Below are 14,065 nucleotides of genomic sequence, written 5' to 3' on the forward strand. Positions count from 1 at the left end.
TGGCTAGCTGGTGCATACATGTGTGCGCACACACAAAACCCTACTCGCGCAAGTGTCATGGGTGATCTCAGCCTCACTCATGTGAGCAATGGGCGCTCATGCCTGTCCTTCCCAAGAAACCATCCCCTCTTTTCCCCCCCTCCCCCTTCCAGGCTGCCAGCCCGGAAAGGTTGGGGAACCCTGATCTAGAGTGAGGTCACGCTGTTGATGTAAAGGGGGCAAGAAAAGATTATTGGCTATTCTGAACAATTCAGTGAACTCTTAAAAGTTCCTTGGTTTTGTCTTCTCTCAACTTGTTATAAAAGCTTTTCTTGGTGGGTAGGATATGTATTTGTTCCTTCCTCACTTATCATTATTCAGTTCCTTCCTTATGTTTAGCACTTCTTTATTCTTATATCATTGGTTATACTAGAAGGAACACAAGTCTTAAAATCATCCTGGTGACTTCATGTACATACCCAGTGGTGTGATTCAAATATGTGAACAACTGTGTGTGGATGCCGCTTCTGGAAGTCCGTTCTGGGCCTGGGCAACAAAAAATAGCTACCAGTTCTGCCAAAGTGATGGGAACTGGCTGAATCCCACAACTGGACATATCCATGTACTTTCCTTGACAGCAATGTGGAAGTGGCTTGCCAATGTCTCCGTCAAGGATTTTTAATTCCCCAACATCTTAGTAGTTCTGATATTATCTAGAGATCTTCCATGAAATGTCTAACAAGAGTTGGCTTCCAGTAGGAAAATGGCTTCTGGTGAAGAGTTGATCCTGATTGTACCAAATCCAGACATCAGTTGGCTAAGTGCTGCCACCTGCTGAGTCAAACAAGACAATGCACCAGGACAACCACAACTTCATGAATGCATGGCACAACATAGGAGAACAAACCCATCAGGACAAGATTAAGCAGTCCATCTGCATTTAAAAGACAAAAGTCACTCTTTCAAAGACAGCAAAGTCCAGATTTTGGACAAAGAGGACTGCTGGTTTGAAAGAGGGGTCAAAAAGGCCATCTATGTCAAAACTGAACAGGCCTCTCTCAACAGAGGGGGAGAGATACAACATCATCTATCTCCAGTTTGCAACATAGTCCTCCAAATGGCCTCAACGACTCTCTAAAAGAATGCAAATGACCAGCTGTCTGCAAGGAATATAAATCCTTCCATTCCCCACCATCCAGTGAGAGCTGAAGAAGCTTCTTGGATAAGAAGTGAAACATCTTCAAAGAAAAACAGGAAAGTCCAGTTTCCTCTTGAAAAAAGCACCTTTGGGACAACCATGACCTGGATGACTGGGAATCTCCATAGACACCAGGCCAACAAGTTGCTAGCTATTGTTTGGGGTGAAGAACAGTATACCTCCAAGTGGTCTCTACGATAAACTGGGAGCTATTTATTCATGTCAGTGCATATAAAGCAGACTCCCCCAACTTTTGACCTCCAGATGTATTGGGATCACAGTTCCCAGAATTTCCAGCCAACATGTTCATTGGTGCTCATTGGTTCCAACTTATCTGGAAAGTCCCAGGTTGGGAAAAATTGGTATAGATATGGTTTTTTAAAAAGGACACTTCCATTCCAGTTGTACTGTTTTTCATTTGCTAGATGCCCACAGCTCAACCCACCACTAAACATTGTCTTCTGTCTATAGAAAACAGATATATCTGAAATATCTGAGTGAAGAAGGAAGGCAGAGGCAGATGGACCACACAGCTGATTCTGTGCAGATCCAGGCAAATATTTGTATCTGGGAATAGAAATATTTTACAATTCTATTAATGATCACCAGATTGTGGTTGAAACGTTGGGAAGGAAATATTGGAAAGAAGTCAAGATAACAAGAAAAAAAATATAGTTTGGAAGGTAATATCTGTAGATAAAAAATGAATCAGACTTACTTTAATGAGGGAAAGAAAGTCTTTATGATGCTGTTAGATTAATAGCTTCTGCTGTAAATTTGGACACTGTAGATTAGAATCCAGTTCATTAGATGAAAGCCCAGGAATCTATCTTTAAGCCTTTAAGATGCCACAACATCAGAACTGTTTCTATAGCAGCAAACCTCATGAGATGCATTGCTTGCTGCCATTGCTACTTTCACTTCTCAGGGGGCCTTTGATACAACCTATATACCACATGGCAAACTAATTTCATTTGTTGGATTAATTATTTTTAAGATACTTTTAGGGCAAATTTCTACAAAAGCATAACACTTCATTAAAAAGAATACTTTAAAACAAACACCTGAAACATTATAAAATTAAGCTGAGAACAAGATAAGCACTTCCAAATTAGCGAGCAACCTTAAATAAATGGGTGCTTAATGATGGGTTAAAAGCTATTAATGACCATAATTACTTGGGAAGCAGTCCCAGAACTATGGAAGCACAATCAGGAATGCTCTTTCTTTCAGGCCCATCCTTGATTTTTCACCTCTGGTGGAAGCTTGTGCATCCTCACAAAAGAAAAAAACTCACTGCATTGACAGTTCAACTCTTGATGTCCACATGGAGATGGGCATTATAGGTTTCATTTATTAGTTTTGTTCAGTACCATCTGTGGTGAGTTTTGTATTCACTTAGAAGCCACGGCAACCTTATCTCCCTTGAACTACATGCCTACAGTGGTTTCCCTTCTAGGTTTCCATGTTTTCCAACATGGCTATTGAGTTTGCAAAAGTGGTATGTGTGTGTGTATATATATATATATTTCACATGATAGATTGTGAAAATGGTTATTAAGCATTGGATCTTGGCTTTTCTCTACCACTCACTCCATCAATACCTTTCTCCATTCTTGCTTGCTTAGCATTGGCCCAAACAATATGTTCTTACTGAGATTATTATAGGTCAATCCTCCCAAACAGGACAATTCTTGAAGATTGCTCAGAAACTTTCCTTCACTTACTAGAGTGTGGTGGCTCACGAGGTTGGGATGATGGGCTGATGATCAGCAGGCTCATGTTTGAGACCTGGTTGGTTGCCACAGGATGGCATGAGCTCTCGTCACTTGGTCCAGCTCCTGCTGACCAGCAGTTTGAAAGCAGATAAATGTTCAGTGGACAATTTAACAGGGAAATGAAAGAAGCCCCCAGCTGGACTTCTCCCAGGCAATGGTGAGGTCACCAGCTGAGCTTTTCACCGCAGAAGCACTTCTCACATGGAAGTATAGTAAAGTATTCACTTACCAATGGAGAGCAAAAATGCTATCTTTGCTAGTATAGTACACTTGTTTGCATTGGCTGCCTAGCCATATTTCCATCCAATAATGTCAATGCTCTCATTCTTTATACTTTGTTCAACTGATTGATAATCCAATGCTTTGAGTTCAGAGAACATGCAATGTAAAGACTTCTCTGCTCTGTTACCCATTTTGAAGAGCAGGACTTGAACCTTTTTTTTTCTTGAGAGTTAATTTTACTACCAACATACAAAAGCCCTTTTATTTACAAATGCCATTGCTGGCATCTGCTAAGCAGGTCCGATTGTTCTGCTTCGATGTTTTATTGGCTTTAGATGGAAGCTATATTTGCCTTGAAGGTAATTTTGCTGGGAGGCAGCGAATCCTAGCAGAACTAGCTATAGGATGCAGCAGTTCCTTCAGGGAAAGAGGTTAAAAGACTTTTTTTTTTGTTAAGGAAGGAAGCAATCTCCAGCTGGGGCTCCCCAACAAATCCTTCTCCGATATCCTGAGCCCAGCTGTCCCTTTCCTTCTTGAGTAGGAGAACGTTGGCCTTGGAGCGGTTGAGCTGCTCCCTCGCAAGGGGTTAACCAGGCTGTACTCAGAAGAGGAGCCCAGCGGATGCCTGCCTGAACAATGAATGTGACACTCTCTGATTATCAGTAGCAAATGTTTGAGCTTATCAAATAACAGAGGAAGTCGTTTGGTTACCAATAAACCCAACTCTCATAAATAGAAGTCTCTGCACAAGGTGACTTCACTGAACTGGAGGCCGAGAAAGGCCACTTGCAGACACGACTCCCACTCTTGTGTACACTTGGGAACAGGCCCACAATGATTAATGGCCAGCCAAAGCTGGTGGGGGTGGAGGAAAGGAGGAAGCAGCCTCGTTGGAACTCTGGCTGAGAAGTGAAGCTGGGCTCCATATCAGCAAAAGAGCAATAAATAAGCATCTCAGGATTACTGCTAGGAAGTGACTCATCCCTTGGAACACAACAGGAGCTTTGCTTTCCCCCCCCCCCCAACACACCCCCTTATTCCGGTCCTCCTCCTCCTCTCTCTCCCTTTCTCTCTCTCTCTCCCTCTAGCATTCCTCATTCTCATTCTCTGTGGCAAAGGCCAGTGTGTCTCAGAGTCCTCTTGGCACTTGCTGCATAAAAAAAAGAGAGAGAAAGAAATCAAGAGAGGGAAGGCAGAGCACAAATATGTGAGTGTGATGTGACTCTGAAATGATATTTACTGTATACAGCCACACCACTCTGCCAGAAAAAAATCTGGAAGTTGGACCAGTGATGATTTCAAGGCTGTGCTGTGCATATAAATGATCTAGTTCAGTGGGCCTAACCTTTTCAGGGTAGATGAAACATTGGGAATTCAGTGGGTATTCTTAAAATGCAACTCATGGGAAGATTTGCCCACTCACACAACAGTTGTCCTGGGGACTTAACCAGTTCCAAAGCCCAGGTTAGTAAAATGCTACTTGTCACCTCTTCTAACTCCCCCTTCTACAGGACATGGCAGGTTACTTTTATATTGTTCTCACAGGTGCACAATCTTCCAAGCAAAACATGGGGGGGCGGGGGTGAAACATACAGATTATTTCTGTTATTGAAGAAAGAGATTTTCTGGCACATTTGGGGTCAAAAGAAGTGTATGCAAATGTCGGTGTATACACAGAGGGGAGAGATGTCCAGAGAAAGGAATTTCTAAGCTAAGAAAAGGAATTTTACGCACATTGACTCACATGGGTTGATGCTGAAACTTTGGGAAAAGTGCAGAGAAAGCAACTAAGATGATTAAAGGCCTGGAGACTAAAACATCAGAAAGGCCAGCTGACAGGAACTGGGTATGGCTAGTCTAGAGAAAAGAAGGACCAGGGTTGACATGATAGCAGGGTTCCAGTATTTGAGGGACCGCCACAAAGAAGAGATGGTCAACTAATTTTCCAAAGCACCAGAGAACAGAACAAGAAACAATGGATGGAAACTAATCAAGGAGAAAAGCAACCTGGAATTAAGGAGAGACTTCCTAACAGTGAGAAAAATTAACCAGTGGAACTGCCTGCCAACAGAAGTTGTAGGTGCTTCATCACTGGAGGTTTTTAAGAAAAGACTAGACAAGCCACCTATCTGAAATGGTATAGGGCAGGGGTCGGCAACCGGGAAAAGGAAAAGAGCCACTCAGAACCGGTTCCATCACACAAACAAAAAAGTGGGAGCCGCAAAAAGTGCGTGCGCGTGCGTCCACTCACACGCATGCGCAAAAAACATTTTGCGCATGCGCAAAATGGGAGGCACCTGCGCGGCGACGGGTCTCCCCTTTGGAGAGGTGCGCGCCGTCCCGTCCGGAGACCTGCCGCGTTCGTCAAACAATGACGAACGCAGCAGCTGTGCAAACGGGTTGGCGGCAGTTTGGAGAGTGCGCGTGCACCTCTCCCAAGCCGCCGCCGTCCGGAGACCTGCCGCGTTCGTCAAACATTGAGCAGGGGGTTGGACTACAAAACCTCCAAGGTCTCCTCCAGCTCTATTCTGATAAAGGTTTATGTGCCATGTTGAAGACTCAGAATTTAATATTTTATTTTGATAGGACTTGCAGACTAAAAAAAAAAATCAACCTTGTGATATCAAAGGATCATCCTGCCCTATTCAAAACAATTCTGCCTATCAGGTTTGCATTATTTGCACAGTCAGGTAAAGTGTGATTTATTTTTAAAGTTAGCACATTTATTTCTCACCTTGAATGCAGGTAAAGAAATTTCTGAAAATTTAGATGAAATACATAAACGCCTAAACCAGGCAGCATTTTTATATGCTAAGGATCGATATTTAGTGAGAATGCATATAATGCAATAAAAGATGCACATTGAAAGTGACTGATTTTTAATTCCTCTGATTGTTGTCAAGGTCTGATTGTTAAGGAGCTACTATAAACTCGAGTTGCTCTGTACAATTAGCCAAATGGAGTTAATTTCCAACAGGAAGAAAGATGCTCTTGAACCCAGACATATAAAAAAAAAGTAGAACCGGCGCTTCCTGATTCCTGATTAATTAAATGTATTTATTACCTTGCCTGCTATGCCACTTAATTTCCAAAGATTGATTGGTTTACCACTAACAACACAAAAAATTAAACTTCAGTAAATTAGCCATGCTTGAATTGTTACCATTCGTAGCAGCAGAATCTTCAAAGGTTCCCAAATGCTTTTCTGAAGAATAATATTTTCATGGCTGTTTAAAAATGTAATAGGGAAGGGGTGGTCTAAAAATTTGGGGGTAAGCTGTTCCAGCTGGCCCTTTACATTGTCACTGCAAGGTCTTGAGGACCACCATGGCCGATGTGATTACCTTTGATTAGGTAATTGCACCCCTTTCAGTTAGGATTCAGACATGTGTATGGGACCAAAACAAGATTGATGATTCTTACAGAGGACCTGGGAGGAGCAGGATGGGGGTGATGGATCCATCCTTGCTCTTCTTGACCTCTCAGCAGCTTTTGACACCATCAATCATGGTATCTTGGTGGATTGGCTGGGTTGGGCTGTACAGTGATGCACTAGCTCTCTTCCTTTCTCAGGATCAGTTCCAGTCTGTGTTGGTCAGGGGACAGGAGGAAATGTAGCCCATACCCCCTGTTTTCTGGAATTCCACAGGGCTTGGCACTCTGTCTACTCTTGTTTAAAAGCTACACGAAGCTGCTGGGTGAGGGCATCAGAAGGTGTCTTTCCAGCTTCAGTTCCGAATAGAGCTGCCCTAGAAAGCCATGAAGTCATAAGGAGTCAAGCTCAATTGGAACGAGACAATTGTATCTCCTAATAATAGATTTCAATAGTTTCCCCAATAGTTGGGGATGGGCGGAGATTATGTGAACATACAATGCATAACATAATTCTGTGGGATCACAGCAGATCTCCTGGGGATTTTGTCTGAAGAACAATAATGTGTTCAGCCACATTTCTCGGTGTACAGGTCTTGTCTTTTCAGCAATAACCTCTGCAGTATTTTTAAAGCATGATAATGAGTCAGAGGAAGTCCAGAGTGAGTTAGGGCAACCCACTGCGTGACAGTTTTTAACAGCACTATCCTTAGCTCTAGGCAATTTTAGAGTCTGCAGGTCTTATCTTGTACTTACTGGCAGGATGGCATCTGTTGCCAGACAATTTCTGTGTTCCTTTGTAAACAACATGAGTGAAACTTAAGGAGATCATCTTGCTCAGAAAATAAGAAACAATTTTAATGTGGGGATAAAGGTAAAGGTAAAGGTAAAGGTTCCCCCGCACATGCGTGCTAGTCGTTTCCAACTCTAGGGGCCGGTGCTCATCTCCGTTTCAAAGCCGAAGAGCCAGCGCTTGTCCAAGGACAACTCCGTGGTCATGTGGCCGGCATGACTAGACGCCAAAGGCGCACGGAACGCTGTTACCTTCCCACCGTAGTGGTCCCTATTTTTCTACTTGCATTTTTATGTGCTTTCGAACTGCTAGGTTGGCAGAAGCTGGGACTAAGTTTCAGTCATGTGATTTGCATTGTTAATTGTCATAATCTACTTTATTTATGCCCATATTAATTATTTTGCAATGGTACAGAAAGAGGAATGCAAGCTAAGAATTAAGAATTGATGCTCATTCAGTAGTTTGGGATCAGAAATGGTACCCAGCTCACAAAGGGACAATCACTTAAATATGAGCCAACAGTATATGCCAAAAAAAGCAGCCAAAAAAAACGCCAATGCAATTCTATGCTGTATAAATAGAGAGATAGAATCAAGATCACATGAAGTATTAGTACCGTTTATAAAGCCTTTGTAAGACCACATTTGGAATACTGCATCCAGTTTTGGTCACCACAATATAAAAGAGCTGTTGAGACTCTGGAAAGAGTGCAGAAAAAAAGCAATAAAGATGATTTGAGGGCTGGAGGCTAAAACATATGAAGAACAGTTGCAGGAATTGGGCATGTCTAGTCTAATGAAAAGAAGGGGAGACATGATAGCAGTATTTCAATATTTGAGGGGCTCCTATAATGATAAAGGGGTCAAACTATTTCCCAAAGCATCAAAAGGCAAAACAAGAAACAATGGATGGAAACTAATCAAGGAGAGAAGCAATCTAGAACTAAAGAGAAAATTCCTTACAGTGAGAACAATCAACCAGTGGAATAGCTTGCCTTCAGAAGTTGTGGGTGCTCACTGGAGGCTCTCAAAAACAGATTGGACAACTATTTGTTTAAAATGGTATAGACTCTGCTGCTTGAGCAGAGGGTTGGACTAGATAACCTGCAAAGTCCCTTCCAAATCTGTTATTTTATATTCTATGTCTACTGTATGTTTTGTTTAAAAATATAATCTGGCTTTTCCCCAGGGAATATTTTTAGCAAACAAAACCAATGTGGTTGAAAATGCTGCTTCACAGTTGTTTTATGCTAGGCAATTGAAAGTTTAAATCCTTCAGATCAATGGCATATTATCCTGGAATCTACTTGGGGATTCTAATCAAACTACTAACAATATTGAAGTAGAATACATCTTAACTGAATCTGTACTCGCAGAAGGCTGCTTGGTTGACAGAATATTTAGAAGATGGCCAGTTACAACTGCAACTTTGGCATTCCTGTTCCTTTCACAGCTACGTGGAAGTGAGAGAAATTTTGGCAAAGCCATCTTATTTTGCAAAGGAAGGAAAGTGGCATTCTTCTACCCAACCATGAAAAGAACAGGAGTTGGACACCCTCCTCTCCTGGCATGGAATACTCCTTGCGAAAAGTAAGTTTTAGTCATGGCTTTCATGTTTCAACAACCGTGTGCAAAATGGGTACATAGAACTTTGATCTTCCTTTTATCAAAAAAAAATAATCTTTTACCCATTTATAATCAACTAACCAGAACACGGACTGCTGCAAAAACTCAAAAGATAAGTGTAATGTATTGGGATTTTATTTGAACTGTTTTACGTGTCTGTTTGAATGCTGCTTAAGGTTGCTCAATTGGTGTGTCTGTGTAATGGTCACTAAGCCAGACTTGCTGTCTCCAAGAAGATCATTGGATGATTTGGGGCAGGAATGGGTCCCTTTAAACCTATTGGCCACCGCCTAGTGGCCAACCATATAAGTAGCTGCACAGCAGCCTCTGTTTCAGTTCTGTTCCTGTTTGCCTCAATAAAGCAATGTTCCTGTTTGCAACCTCTCGTCTCACTTACTGCCTACAAAGAACTCACTACACAATAATAAGAACCACTTATAATTTGCAAAAATGAGAACTATGACTGGAATGTAATCACAACTCTTTTGCTTCTCTGTTAATCAAGGACATACAATGTACTTTGAAAAGAGCCTCAACCTGTCTCCTAGATTTCTCAAGTGGTAAATAGATAATTAACTCCCACATCAACTTTCCACTCTTGAGCCTGTATAAGAAAGGATATTTCATCTTAGCCCAAGATTTGAAAGAAATAACAGAACAGCAGAATAATAGCATTGGAAGGGACCTTGGAGGTCTTCTAATCCAAGCCCCTGCTCAAGCAGAAGACCCTATACCATTTCAAACAAATGGCTGTCCAATCTCTTCTTAAAAACTTCCAGGGTTTGGAGCATTCACAGCTTCTGGAGGCAGATTGTTCCACTGGTTAATTGTTCTAACTATCGAGAAATTTTTCTTTATTTCTAGGTTGGTCATCTCCTTGACTAGTTTTTATCCCTTGCTTCTTGTTCTGCCTTCAGGTGCTTTGGAGAATAGGTTAACCCTTTCTTCTTTGTGGCAGCCCCTTAGATAATTTCCTCCTATGCTGTAACATAATCTTGTTCCCCCAGGAGCACCACTTCCAATAGTATGTAATGTATGGATGTGAATAGATTTAAGTGGTAAATATGCCTGGCATGGTATGCCACAGGCATATCTTCATGCAAGACAATCCCATCATAGAAGTCTCTTCTCTAAGTTCTAGTAGGAAGAGCTTTTCTTGATCAAAAAATCCCCCATCATATTGTTTGGCATTCTGTCTCACAGTGGCCCAAAACAAGACATAAACCCAACTTAGACCACTTGCTCAAGATCTCCCACACCTAGCTTTGAGAGGCCCAATACTGTTTTGGGTCTTCCTCCAATAGCTTTATAAAACGATGAAATCTGAAGATAATCATGATATGACAACATCATCAAGAAATAATTTATTGGTGCAATAGAACAGAAGAAGCTAGGTGTTATAATTCCATTTGTCATCCTTCCCCTTCCACGTTTTTATGTCTCCATGTTCTTAGCGTGCTCCCCGCCATATATACAACTTACATCACTAAATGATAAAAGCCATTATACAATTCAAAAAATTTAGAATACATAACATGCGATGCAAGATTTGGTTTTTACATCCATTTGAATCTATACAATAACAATATGTTTCTCCATTGTCCCAAAGGATAAATGGTGAAATAGTGGCAGCTCGGTGACTCCTTTGCCAGTTGAATCAACTATGGATGAGCAGTTTCCTGAAGTTACACAGTATATGACAACACAACGCAACAATGAATTTGAGGGGTTCTTAGATTAATGGACTCAGCCCTTATATTGGTAAGATTGTAGGTGATTCTGAAATATTTTACTAAATACATGTTGAATTCATCCTGGGATCCCATTTATTGCAATGGTGTTTACACTCAAGGTACATTTCTTTCTAATCTTTAGCAGCAGCCAATAATCCAGTAGGAGAACATTGTAGCCGTGGAGTTGTTCTTGGTGCTCTCTGAGCTTGGCTGTTTTCTTGCAGACATCTTCAGTGGAGTGTTACCTAGCTGAGTTCTAAAACATCTGCAAAAAAAATGACCAACCTTAGAGAACACAAGAATTCCACAGTTCAAGCTTGAGCCACAAATATTGTCTTCCACAAAAATTCTCTTCTCTACACAATTTTTAAGTTGCACAGATGGCCAGATGGAGAACTTTCCCTCGCTTATCCTACTAAATAACCTCTTTTTTCTGTCTCTTCTGTGGCAGTTTACATCTGAATTTCAGCTCATTCCTTAAGTCATCTTTGACCCCAGTCCAGTTGTTAATCTTTCCCTTCTTATCTTCTCACAGAGAGTGCTGTGGAAACAATCTGACCTTATTCTTCAGCCACACTGTTGGTGACACAGTTAGCTTCATCCCCAGATCAAAATCTACATCAGTCTGAACAGCATCTGTGTGCCATTGCTTCTTTTATGGAACATGGATTGAATGGGCATTTGGACAAGCATTAAAACCATGATCTAACACTTTGAATGGATTTCTTTTGGCTTGAGGAGGAAAGCTTTTCTATTCTTCCTTATCTCTCAGTTCCCCAAACAGACTCCCTTGCAATGCACCTACGCAAAACACTTGTGTAAAACCAGAGTTTACTTTGTCAAATGGTCTTTCTGTCTCATAAGTCAAAACTCATGGTATGATTTGAGTTGAACCTGCTGGCAAAATTCACCATGTCCTGAAACCCAACCCACATCAAAGAGAGTGATTGACAGATTATGTCAGTGGTGATATTTATTTATTTATTTATTTATTTATTTATTAGTTTTTATAAACCGCCCTTCTCCCGAGGGACTCGGGGCGGTGTACAGAGGAAGGACGAAGAATACAGACCGAACAATAAAATAATAAGAAACACTAATGAACACAAACTGGGACCCCAATTAACGCTATCATGCCAGGCCAGCCTGCTGGAACAAAAAAGTTTTTAAGTCGCGACGGAAGGTACGGAGGTCAGGGGCCATCCGGATTTCGGTAGGTAAGGTGTTCCAGAGGGCTGGCGCACCCACTGAGAATGCCCTCCCCCTGGGGGCCACCAGCCGACATTCCTTGAGCGGTGGCACCCTGAGGAGGCCCTCTCTGTGGGAGCGCACAGGACGGTGGGGTGCTGACATCGGCAGAAGGTGCTCCCGTAGGTAGTCCGGACCCATGCCATGTAGGGCTTTGAATGTCATTGTTAGCACCTTGAACTTCACACGGAAGGCAACCGGAAGCCAGTGCAGCGCACGGAGGAGAGGTGTGATATGGGAGTATCGGGAGGCTCCCAAGAGTGTCCGTGCCGCCGCACTTTGCACCAGTTGAAGCTTCCGAGTGGATCTCAAGGGCAGCCCCATGTAGAGAGCGTTACAATAGTCTAGGCGAGATGTCACAAGGGCATGGGTGACTGTACGTAAGGAATCCAGGTCTAGATAAGGCCGTAGTTGGCGAACTAGTCGAACCCGGGAGAAGGCCCCCTTGGTCACAGCTCCAATGTGGTCTTCCAGGGAGAGCTGCGAGTCTAGGAGGACACCCAGGTTGCGGGCCCTATCAGCAGGGGGAAGTAACTTGTCCCCAATGTTAAGCAGTGGGACGTTCTGAATCTCCTGGCTTGCCGGTACGTACAGCCATTCAGTCTTGTCCGGGTTCAGTTGAAGCCTGTTTCTCCCCATCCATATGGGCAGGGGAGGAAAATAAACCAGAAGAAATTCATGAATCCTTCTTCTTAAAGGGCACACAGTTATTTAGGACAGTACTATATGTCACTATTATCAAGGAGAATAGCAAACATTAGAGTTTCCTGTACCTTAAGGACTTCTAAAAAGGTAAAGGTAAAGGTTCCCCCGCACATGCGTGATAGTCGTTTCCGACTCTAGGGGCCGGTGCTCATCTCTGTTTCAAAGCCGAAGAGCCAGCGCTTGTCCGAGGACGTCTCCGTGGTCATGTGGCCGGCATGACTAGATGCCAAAGGCACACGGAACGCTGTTACCTTCCCACCGTAGTGGTCCCTATTTTTCTACTTGCATTTTTACGTGCTTTCGAACTGCTAGGTGGGCAGAAGCTGGGACGAGTAACAGGCGCTCAATCTGTTACGCGGCACTCGGGATTCGACCCGCCAAACTGCCGACCTTCTGATCGACAAGCTCAGCGTCCTAACCCACTGAGCCACCGCATCCCTAAGGACTTCTAGGTAACCCTTTAATTTGACTGTGGGGGGAAAAAAGCTTTATTTTCAAAGCATAATAATAGCATATGCCACACTGCAATCATGACATGGTGTCTTTGTTCACACAACTCAAGTTAGTTAAATTCTAAAAGCTTCATATGACTAGCTTCTCAGTTTTATTTAAACTTTAATATATAAGGAAAAAGTAAGTGTGAAAAAGAGAGAAGACAAAAATATAGCTCTTCTAAACAGTTTAGTTCTTCAAATAAAACCATTAAAACCTGACTGCATAAGGACATTATACATCAGCCTTTATATTGTTTCAATTAAGGAGCAGTCTATAACTAGAGAAAAAACACAGTATACTATCATCATCATCATCATCATCTATTGTTACAGAATACAGAATAACAGAGTTGGAAGGGAGTTTGGAGGTCTTCTAGTCCAACCCTCTGCTGAAGCAGAAGGCCCTACCATTTCCAGGCCCTTCTTAAAAGCCTCCAGGGTTGGAGCATTCACAACTTCTGTAGGCAAATTGTTCTATGGATTAATTGTTCTGTTATGAAACTTCTCCTTAGTTCTGGGTTGCTTCTCTCTTTGTTCAGTTTCCATCCATTGGTTCTTGCCTTGCCTTCTGGTGCTTCGGAAAATAGGTTGATCCCCTCTTCTTGGTGGCAGCCCCTGAGAGATTGGAACATGGCTAGTCCTTCTTTTCACTAGACTAGACATACCCAATTCCTACATCCATTCTTCTCATGTTTTAGCCTTCAGTCTTCCCAATTACAGTTGTTGCGTAATAGTTCAGGATGTCAAAAGATTTCATCAGTAAGAGTTGTGTGTGTGTGTGTGTGTGTGTATGTGTGTGTGTGTTTTAAAAAACAAGGTAGGAGGAATCAAATAGCAAATTGTTTCCATATAGAATTGCTAAGAGCATTACAAATGAATGTTCACTTCTCAAGGATGTAAAAATATATCCTCCCTCCC

This window comes from Vipera ursinii (genome assembly GCF_947247035.1).
Source record: "Vipera ursinii genome assembly, chromosome: 4".
Lineage (NCBI taxonomy): Eukaryota > Metazoa > Chordata > Lepidosauria > Squamata > Viperidae > Vipera > Vipera ursinii.